This window comes from Diabrotica virgifera, chromosome 4, assembly GCF_917563875.1.
Source record: "Diabrotica virgifera virgifera chromosome 4, PGI_DIABVI_V3a".
In the NCBI taxonomy this organism is placed as follows: domain Eukaryota; kingdom Metazoa; phylum Arthropoda; class Insecta; order Coleoptera; family Chrysomelidae; genus Diabrotica; species Diabrotica virgifera.
Window position 1 is genome coordinate 86939072 of NC_065446.1, and position 10147 is coordinate 86949218.

General features: G+C 33.6%; 1 pseudogene; it reads left to right on the top strand.

Annotated features, from left to right (window-relative positions):
- Positions 1-3019: 3019 nt before the first annotated feature.
- On the top strand, positions 3020-9713 carry LOC114328508 (pinin-like; annotated as a pseudogene).
- The last annotated feature ends 434 nt before the right edge of the window (positions 9714-10147 follow it).

Sequence of the window (10147 nt, forward strand, 5' to 3'; positions counted from 1 at the left end):
TCGTCCGTCGTCTTGCACATTACTATCCCATCATCTCTTATACTAACAGATGTGTCGAGAATGATCCTAATGTATTAACTTTCGCATTTTCTCCTAAGCCTTTCAACATTATGGTGTCGGGTGTTAAACAAATATCATTAAAAAATTTGTCATACACATCTTCTCTTATCGTACATATATCACTTCCGGTGTCAAATAAAGCTGTTAGTGTGATCTGATTAATTGTAAGTTTAAGCGCTGTTTTTGGCTGAACCTCAATTACATTCAAAGCTGTGTTTTCTGTAGTAGCCTTCGTTGATTTTTTATTGGGACATTTACTTGAAACGTGGCCATATTTGTTGCAGCTAAAACACTTCGTTCCCTTGGACTTATCTAGACAGTCCTTAGATCTGTGACCTCTATTTCCACAATTAAAACAAGTAATGTTGTTCTCTCTTTTCCTGTCATTCTTCTCTCTTTTCTCCTTTTTAACGATGTCCTCGTTTTTCTTAGATCCTTCTTTATTTGCTCTAAAGCCTTGAGCTTGTCCAGTAGTCTCCTTACCGTGTATCCTCTCATACATTTTATTTTTCTCCTTAAAGTCTGCAAAATCTTTTGCTCCATATAACACTAGTTTATTGGATGATTCGTCTTGTATTCCATCAATTATGTATTCTATAACAACTTCTTGTTCTAAGTAAGCTCTATTAGCTATCTCTCTCATTTTAATCATGTATTCTTGTACAGTCTCATCAGATTTTTTTCGTCTCGTCATCAACATCTTATGTATCTGTGCACTATTTACATGTACTCCGAATTCTTCGATTAAACATATCTTCAAATCAGGCCAACTTCTGATGCCTTTTTCTGACTGCACAAACAGTTTGGCAAGTCCTTTTAAACATTTTTTTTGCGTAGATTAATTTTTGTAAGTCATTCAATCCTGTTATCTCAGCTACTTCGTCAAACTCGATAATCCACGTGCGAATAGGATATTCATCTTTTCCATTAAATGATCTTATGCTGTCTTCCACATCTCTAAAACTTAATGCAAATTATTCCTGTCGTCTTGTACCAGTCGCTCCATTATTCGCGAATCTAATTTCAGCGTTATTGCTTGCGCTATAGCTTCTTTCTCCAATTTCTTCATGTACGTGAATATCTTCGTCATATCGTCTGTCTTCCTTAAAGCCTACATTTTGGGGACTCGCCCGAGATAGCAGATAGAAGACAGATATAATAAGGATAATCAGAGATATGGATTGAACGTGAGATCGACTGACGCTGACGTTTAGCCGCATATTCTTCTTCTTCATGTACCATCTCCTCTAAGAAGGTTGGCAACCATCACGGCAATTCGCACTTTCGATACCGCTGCTCTAAAGAGATCAGCAGAAGTGCAATATTGAGATTATTAAGAAGCCGCATATTGCCGTGCCGATATCGTTTTGAATGCTGATATGTTTTGAATGAAAACACAATGACCAACTCAAGCCGATGAAATGGTAATAACGAGTTAAACTATTGGAGACGTTTTGCAAGGTAAGAGTTTTTTTGCAACATTCTACCAAGAGACTAAGACGATAAGAAGATTGAACGTTATGTTTTCAATGACATTTCCCTTTTGTTGATGTGCTGATGCAACAGAAAATTCAGATGAACTTTGAAAACACGTTTTAAGAAAAAGTTTTTTATATGAATGAACGATTAATTGATCTTGATTTAATTTCGTGTCCATTATAAAAACATTCTCGTATATTTTTTTGACAATAATATGTGTATAAATATATATACAGGGTGTTTGGCAAAGAAAAGGCCATAGCTTAACCTTAGATTCCTGAGGTTAAAAAAGGCCCATTTAAGCTAACTTACTTTAGTACAAAAGTTGATAATAACCGAAATACAGGGTGTCAAATTTAAACTTTTATTTTATTTATTTTTGAATATTTCCTGACTGGCATGGGACAACACAAAGGAAATTTGGTAAGTGGTGCTGGTACTGTACACCCTACTAAATTATGTTAAACAAACGTTTCTGGCTACTACCAGAGGCGTACGACGAAGGAACGTGAATGGTTGACCCTTCCCAATTTCTACGCCACTGGCGGAATTGCTAATTTAGTTCAATTGTTTGATTCTCCAATACTTTCTATGTAAATAACATACTCTTCATTCGTAACGATAAAACCATTAGTTTTCGAGACATTTCAAGCTAAAAACGAAGGAGTACATACAATAATCAAAATAAGTGTGCCTTTTTATTTTTAACTTCAAATATCTCGAAACCTAATGACTTTATCGTTACGAATGAAGAGTATATTATTTACGTAGAAAGTATTGGAGAATTTTAAAATTATGCTAAAATAGCAGTTTCACTAAAAAGTATTTTTTAAAAATATTAACGCAGAATGAAAGATTACGTTATTACAGAGTGCCGAAATTTTTTTCGAATAAATAAAAAGTTTTTTTTGAATAAAATATTTGCAATTAAAAATCACACTAAATTTTCTCTTTTATTTTCGCACCCGTAATTTATTAAAATAAACATTATATAAGTTTTCAGGGACTTTCGGCCATCAGTAATAATGTAATCTTTCATTCTGCGTTTAAGTTTTTCAAAAATATTTCAAATAGGTACCTACTTGAAACACATTGAAAATTTTGACAAGCGACATTTTGCGGATATATCAGGATAAACTAGTTTATCCTAACGCAAAATCGGGTGTGGCTGGTAACATATACAATCCTCCCCTCAATAGTATACATACATTATGGTGGGAAATGGAGGCATCGAAATAATAGAAAAAGAGAAGGAGAATAGTACGTAATAACCTATATCTGCTTATCTGTTCATAATTTTTTTCATATTATTTAAAATTTAAAAATACATAAAACATTTATGAAGCTCCTTTTCAACATTTTTATAATGTTAAAAATTTTTTTAACGTTTTCTGACTTTATATGTAAAATTTGTAATTTCCGGAAAATGTAAAAATTAGAAAAAATTTAAGTTTTTAAATAAATACATAGAAATCCATAATATGAACTAGAAGAAGCAAAAAACAGTTTAAAAGGAGTAGGCGAAGGTATAAAAAGGTTAATTGGGAGAGATCCGTCACAATTACCTCCATAAAATGTTATGAAAAGACTTGGTGATAACAAAAGTCGAGATGGTGATAAAAGTTCTATTAAATCAAGGGTGTTTACCGAAAATAAGTAGCCTCCTGCTAAAAGGAGAAATACAATTTTTGATTATAGTAGATTGTGAGATAATGTTCCAGATGATGACACTTTAACAAATAAACAACGCGGTTTAATAAGCAAAGTTATAGTGGCGTAAAATGAAGTGCCTAGTTGGCAGCAATCTCTTGAAGCACAAAACACAGATGAAAAATTTAAAGCTAGAAATAAAAGAATGTTTGAGACTTTATTGGGAAATCTCCAAAAGTTTTAACAAGAAGAAACAAAACTTAAACAAAGACTGATTGTATTATATGTGTACAATTATTTTTAATGATTCGAAAATAAACGCCATTACTATTTGTTTTCTTAATCGAAAAAGACAAGCTATGAATAAAACATAAGAGAAAATCTAAATCTAAACCAAGAGAAATAAATAATGTTTATCCAGATATCTGGACTTGGACAGCCTTTCTTTTTATACCGAGACTTGCATTGTATAGTCTGCTCCGTAAAGAATGATGACTGCGCGTAGTGGTCAATCAACGCTCTTATTCACTGCGAGCTTCCTTTTGAGTCTCTTACTCATACTAATACCGTTGCAAATAGAACTTCTTCATTCTGGTGACATAGACAGCTGACGGTGTTCTCTTGTCTCTTTGATGATCCCTTGTAACAGTTCTCACCTCTGCTCCTACTACAATTAAGTCTATTTTGTGACCTTCTGTTTTCCGAGTTCCTTTTGGTATCATATCGATCTTCTCACATGTGTAGCAATAACAATATAATAGTAATTAATGGTACTGTCCATTACATTCTGCATATTTATGAGAGGAATAACATGATAGTCCCATTTTGTGTAGTAGACATCTATCGCACCATTACTTTTCCTTTAAAATTTTGTTTCTTTCTCGTACTTATAGACTTAAAAACTTCATTCATTTGAATTGCTTATATTCTTCATGACTTACCACACAGGTTATCTCCTTCTTTGCCTGCTGCCTATTATCTGCCTTTTTTTTCAGTTTCCAACATCTCCAATATTTGCAACCTCCTTTGCAAGGATTCCTCTATTGACTTGTGTCGGACTCTATGTGTCGGAATGCCCCTGCTATCTTGAATTGACGTTTAGAATAGAATAGAATAGAATAGAATAGAATAGAAATATGTTTTATTGTCATGAAACATTGTATAATTTTATCGACAAAGCTTAGAAAAGTCAAGAAAACAAAACAATAACAATCGTCATAAATCAATCAATAAAAAATCGTCAAATATTTAAAATAATAATAACAATAATGAAGTTGGTTACAAATGAAGGTGAATGAACACAAATAATCAATTGCAAAATTTAAAATAAATTGCAAATGCATAGTCTACCTAGTAATTAATAAAAAAGTTTTAAAAGATAAGCTGCTGCCATATGACACCCAAATATAGATAAAAAAAATAATAAAAATACTACTTGTGCAAAGGGTATTGTCATTTCTTAGTTATTGATTAAGAAAATCTTCTATTGAATAATATGGTCTTTCAGATAGGTACGCTTTTGTCAGTTTACGGAATTTGGGGAAAGATGCTGCAGATTTAAGTTGTAGAGGGAGATGGTTATAAAGTTTTTTTGCGGAGTATAATATAGATTTCTTTACTAACTCCGAGGACGGGGTTGGCAAATAGACGTTAAACGTAGAATTTCTCGTGAAGTAGTCATGGTTAGGTCTTGGTGGAAAGACATGTAGATGTTTACGAATTAAGCAAACAGTTTCTAAAATATACAAAGATGGAAGGGTTAAAATTCCGTGATCTTTGAAGTAACTTCTGCAATGTGTTGTTCTTCTGAGGCCAAACAGATATCTTATTGCTCTTTTTTGTAATTTGAAAATAACATCGAATTGGGCAGCTGTACCAGAACCCCAAAAAGGAAGACCATAACGAAGATGCGACTCGAATAAAGAAAAATATGTTATTTTGGAAGATTCTAGATTGAGTTTATTCGAAACAGATCTTATAGCATAGCAAGTTGAAGATAGTTTCTTTCTTAACAAATCGATATGGAGGGACCATTTAAGGTTGCTGTCTAAAAAAATACCAAGAAATTTTACAGAATCAACGGTACTGATCTGGCTGTTATTAAGAGGTAAGGGTTGAAGAGCTCCTTTATAAGACAATGCTACTGTTTTATCTACGTTAACTGAGAGTAAATTAGAGTCAGACCAGGTTTTTATTGTAAGTAGATCAGAAGTTATAGTAGCATGAAGAGTTGCAATGTTTGAGTTGCTCCAAGTGATACTGGTATCATCAGCAAAAAGAAAGATTTTTCCATCGATTTTTAAACTAGTAATGTCATTAATAAAGATAAGGAAAAGTAGAAGACCCAATACTGAACCTTGAGGTACCCCACATATAATGTTTTTGAGACTAGAGTCTGTATCATTTGCTCTAACCAGTTGTTTTCTATCATCCAAGTAAGATTGGAACCAATCTAAAGAAATGCCTCGAATTTCGTAGAAATTTAGTTTTTTTTTATCAAAATGTTGTGATTTACACAATCAAAAGTTTTGGCGTAGTCACAAAAAACGGTGGCAGTGTGAAGGTTATTGTTCAGTGCTTGATAAACCTCATGTAGTACAGAAAACATGCCATCAGGGGTGCATTTATTATTTAAAAAGCCGAACTGATTTTGTGATAAAATGTTGTTTTCAACTAGAAAGGACATAAGTCGGGCTTTTATGAGTCTCTCAATAATTTTGGAGAGTACCGGTAGTAGTGCAATAGGTCTATAATTGCAGGTATTAGATATTTCACCACCCTTATGAAGAGGAATAATAATGGCTGTCTTCAGGCACTCTGGAAATTTACCTTTCTCAAAAGAATCATTAATTAGTGAGATGAGGACTTCTGACACATTTTCTGGAAGATTAGAAAAAGTTTTTTCGATAGACCATCAGTACTACAGGAAGATTTGCTTTTGATACTATTGATTGCTTGGATCAGTTCAGATTTATTGACTGGTTTTATAAAGAATGAATTAGAGACCTGTCTTGAATTAAGGAGATAGGAAATGGGATCTTGTTGTGGCAAAATAGGTGATGTAATATTTTTACTCACATTAACAAAGTATTCATTTAGATTTTCAGGGTTTGGAAGGGAAACTGTTTGAGCAGTGGGGGTTTTATTTCGAAGATCGTTTATTATGGACCAAGTTTCTTTTGCAACACTTTTAGAGTTTCCCAGACGGTTTTGGTAGTAGACTTTTTTAGCTGATTTTATGAGTTTAAGATAGGGTGCCCTGTACTTGATATATTCAGTGATAGAGACGTTGGTAGTAAATTTTCTTGATATAGAGAAAAGAACGCATATTCTTGGAAGATATTCGGATACCTTTAGTAGTCCAGGGTTTGCGATGTTTTGGCTTAATTGCAATTAAAGAAAATGCATTATTGAAGATACAGACAAGCTTATCTAAAAAATCACTGAAATTATTATCCACGTCCATAGCAGGAAAGCGCCACTCAGAGGTTAAGCATAAATTTTGGAATTTACGAAAGTTCCGGGTGGAAAAAATCCTGACTAAACGTCGGGTTTTCGAGGAGGGTTTGCTGAAGATATTAAACTTCGTATAAACTGCTTCATGATCAGATATTCCAGCATTAATAATTGTAGAGTGGACATCAAAGGGTAAGAAATCTGAGACAGTATAATCAATATGCTAGATGAAGTTTTTGTAATCCTTCTAGGAGATTCAACGTGCATTGTTAGACCATACGATTCAAATATATTGACCAAGGATATTTGTGTAGCACAAGCAGCAGCATAATCAATGTTAAAGTCCCCGCATAAAATTTTTCTACTTTTATGGGGCAGGCTATCTAACAAATTTAGCAGGTTCTGAAAAAATAGTTCCACGGAAGAGTCAAGTGATATATAAATGCAAATAATATAAAGATTAAGATTCTTATTGTAAACTAAGGAAAACTCAAAGAAGGCTTCACTTAACAAAAAGTCATATTTTGTTACCAAAGAAAAATCATTACTCGTAGACAGAATTAGTGTCCCCCATAAGCTGAGCTTGGACGATCATACCTAGCAATTGTGGTGTATTTATCTACAAAAAAAGGCTCGTTGACTTCAAGCCAGTGCTCTGTAACCGCAACTACCGGGGGAAATCCTAATTCCTCTAGGAACAAAAATAATTCATCACTTTTGTATCTTATAGAACGAATATTAATCAAAACCATGCTAAAGTTGTTATCATTAAAACAATTTGAGGCTTATAGTCTCTCAGAACACGTCGTGATGTTTAAAAATTTTGTTTTGGAGAGGTACCGGAATAGTAATTTCGGTGACATTCCCTTGATTTTTGCAGGTGTATAATTCTTTCAGAAGAAAGGACCTATAAGCATCAAGATCAGCTTCCACCTCATCTGGACCAATCCCATAGGCATTGTTAAATTCCAGCAGAATTCGTCGTAGATCTTCAGTCTTAGTGGGAAGTCCCTCGGAAGCCAAAAAGAGTTTAACGCTTGTGTTGGTAAATCCATCGTAAAACACTGAAGCTGGTTGGTCGTGTAGATAAGCAAGATGAAGTTTAATGGCTTTTAAGATATCATCGAGATATAATATCATCGTTTCAGATATTCTCTTGGATTCTGTCTCCCATTTTATCATGATTTTCCTTGTAGTCCAGAAAGCCACTGCGCATCTGCTAGGAAAAATATTCCGATTCGGATTTTTTGCACAATCTTACTCAAAAAGGACCCCTTTTAACAAATTTGCATGTTGCCAGGACCAAAAGTGGGTCAAAAATTATTTAAAAGTTTTTTTTTCCTAAAATTATTTTTTTTTTGTATGGAACAAAGTTTTTTTAGGTTTTTTGGATCATTCCAAACAGAAAAGATCTATAGTGACTTTTCTCTAAAGTTGATAGTTTTTGACATATAAGCGAATAAAAATTGAAAAATTGCGAAATCGGCCATTTTTAACCTTCAAAACCTATGTGAAAAACTTAAAATTTGAATGTTGCCAAGGTAGATAGATATTCTTTAAACATCGATTGATGAAATCCCTAAGAGTTTTTTGCAATGCATTATTCAAAACTCCTTTGTTTTTTAATTTCTAATCACGCGTGCGCGACACTACTTCCCACCGTTGCGTTGCATGTGTTACAGTATGGTGCAAATGAAAGGAATAAATTCGTTATTTGGTAAACCGGTAACTTTAAGGAAAAAACCCGAAACAGGTCGATTTTTATTTTTAAGTTATGATATTGTGGCATATATGGGATACTAGTGACGTCATCCGTCTGGGCGTGATGACGTAATCGATGATTTTTTAAATGAGAATAGGGGTCGTGTGGTAGCTCATTTGAAAGGTTCTTCAATTCTCTATTCAGTAATGTAAACATTTACATAATTATTTATACAGGGTGTCCAAAAAATTTTTATTAAATTAAATTGTTTGACAAAAAAAGAAGTAGAAGGATACCCTGTATAAATAATTATATAAATTTTTATATTACTGAATAGAGAATTAAAGAGCCTTTCAAATGGGCTAACACACGACCCCTATTCTCATTTAAAAATATCATCGATTACGTCATTACGCCCAGATGGATGACGTCACTAGTATACCATATATACCACAATATCATAACTTAAAAATAAAAATCGACCTGTTTCGGGATTTTTCCTTAACGTCGCCGGTTTACGAAATAACGAATTATTTCCTTTCATTTGCACCATACTGTCGGTGGAAAATAGTGTCGCGCACGCTTGATTAACAATTAAAAAACAAAGGAGTTTTGAATATTGCATTGCAAAAAACTCTTCGGGATTTCATCAACCGATGTTTAAAGAATATCTACCTATCTTGGCAGCATTTAAATTTTCAGTTTTTGACATAGTTTTTGAGGGTTAAAAATGGCCGATTTCGCAAGTTTTCAAGTTTTTATCGCTTATATGTCAAAAACTATCAACTTTAGAGAAATGTCACTAAAGACCTTTTCTATTTTGAATGATCCAAAAAACCAAAAAAACTTTGTTCCATGCAAAAAAAATTTTTAGGAAAAAACAAAAAAAACGTTTAAAAATATTTGACTCACTTTTGGTCCTGGCAACATGCAAATTTGTTAAAAGGGGTCCTTTTTAAGTAAGATTGTGCAAAAAATCCGAATCGGAATATTTTTCCTAGCGGATGCGCAGTGGCTTTCTGGACTATTGATATAAGAGGCCTCCAGGACACTGTTATTACACCTAGTCCACTAATATCTTCTAAGCATTTGTGTGGACTGTCATGTAATGTTTTCAGCTCTTTTGCTGATGCGCCTTTTATCTATGGAGCCTGCAGAATCTTCTCTATTAATATAAATAAACTCATCTTTAAGTTATTATAAGAATAAACATTTAAACACTTAAAGTTTAATTCGAGGTTGTCTTTTGTGTCACTAGATGGGACTGGAGGACGCTGTGGATGATAGTTTCTTACTTAGAACTGCAAATGGAACTGAAACTAGTTACCTCTGGATGCTGCTAGCTCCCTCACCTCCAAACGGTTAGAACAGTAGACGCAAGGACTGTTATTTCGTTTCTCTGGTGCTCAATTGGATAAAGCACCCATGTAAGATCCCTACTTATTTAATTTCGGTGCTTTCTAGTCTCCGTTGTTTATTTTCTTTCCTTCACACTTCAACTTAATGTGATCGCTGATCTTGTACGGACCTGGGTAACAGATGTTTAGGTCGCTATTAGTCGTTTTCTACAAAGTTCGAATCCTTTCTTTTGATGTTGTTTTGTCGAAAAACCAATGTATAAATTCGAATGAAGAATTTGTCTTATTTTTTTGTAGACATGACTCTATTTGTTATCATTCGGCTTATATATCGATACATTCTACTCTTTTATTTCCTGCCCAGTTCTTAATGTTGTCTACCTTGCATCTCCTTCGTATGTCTGTACTTCTAGCTCTCTCACATAGTGTCTCACCATAGATT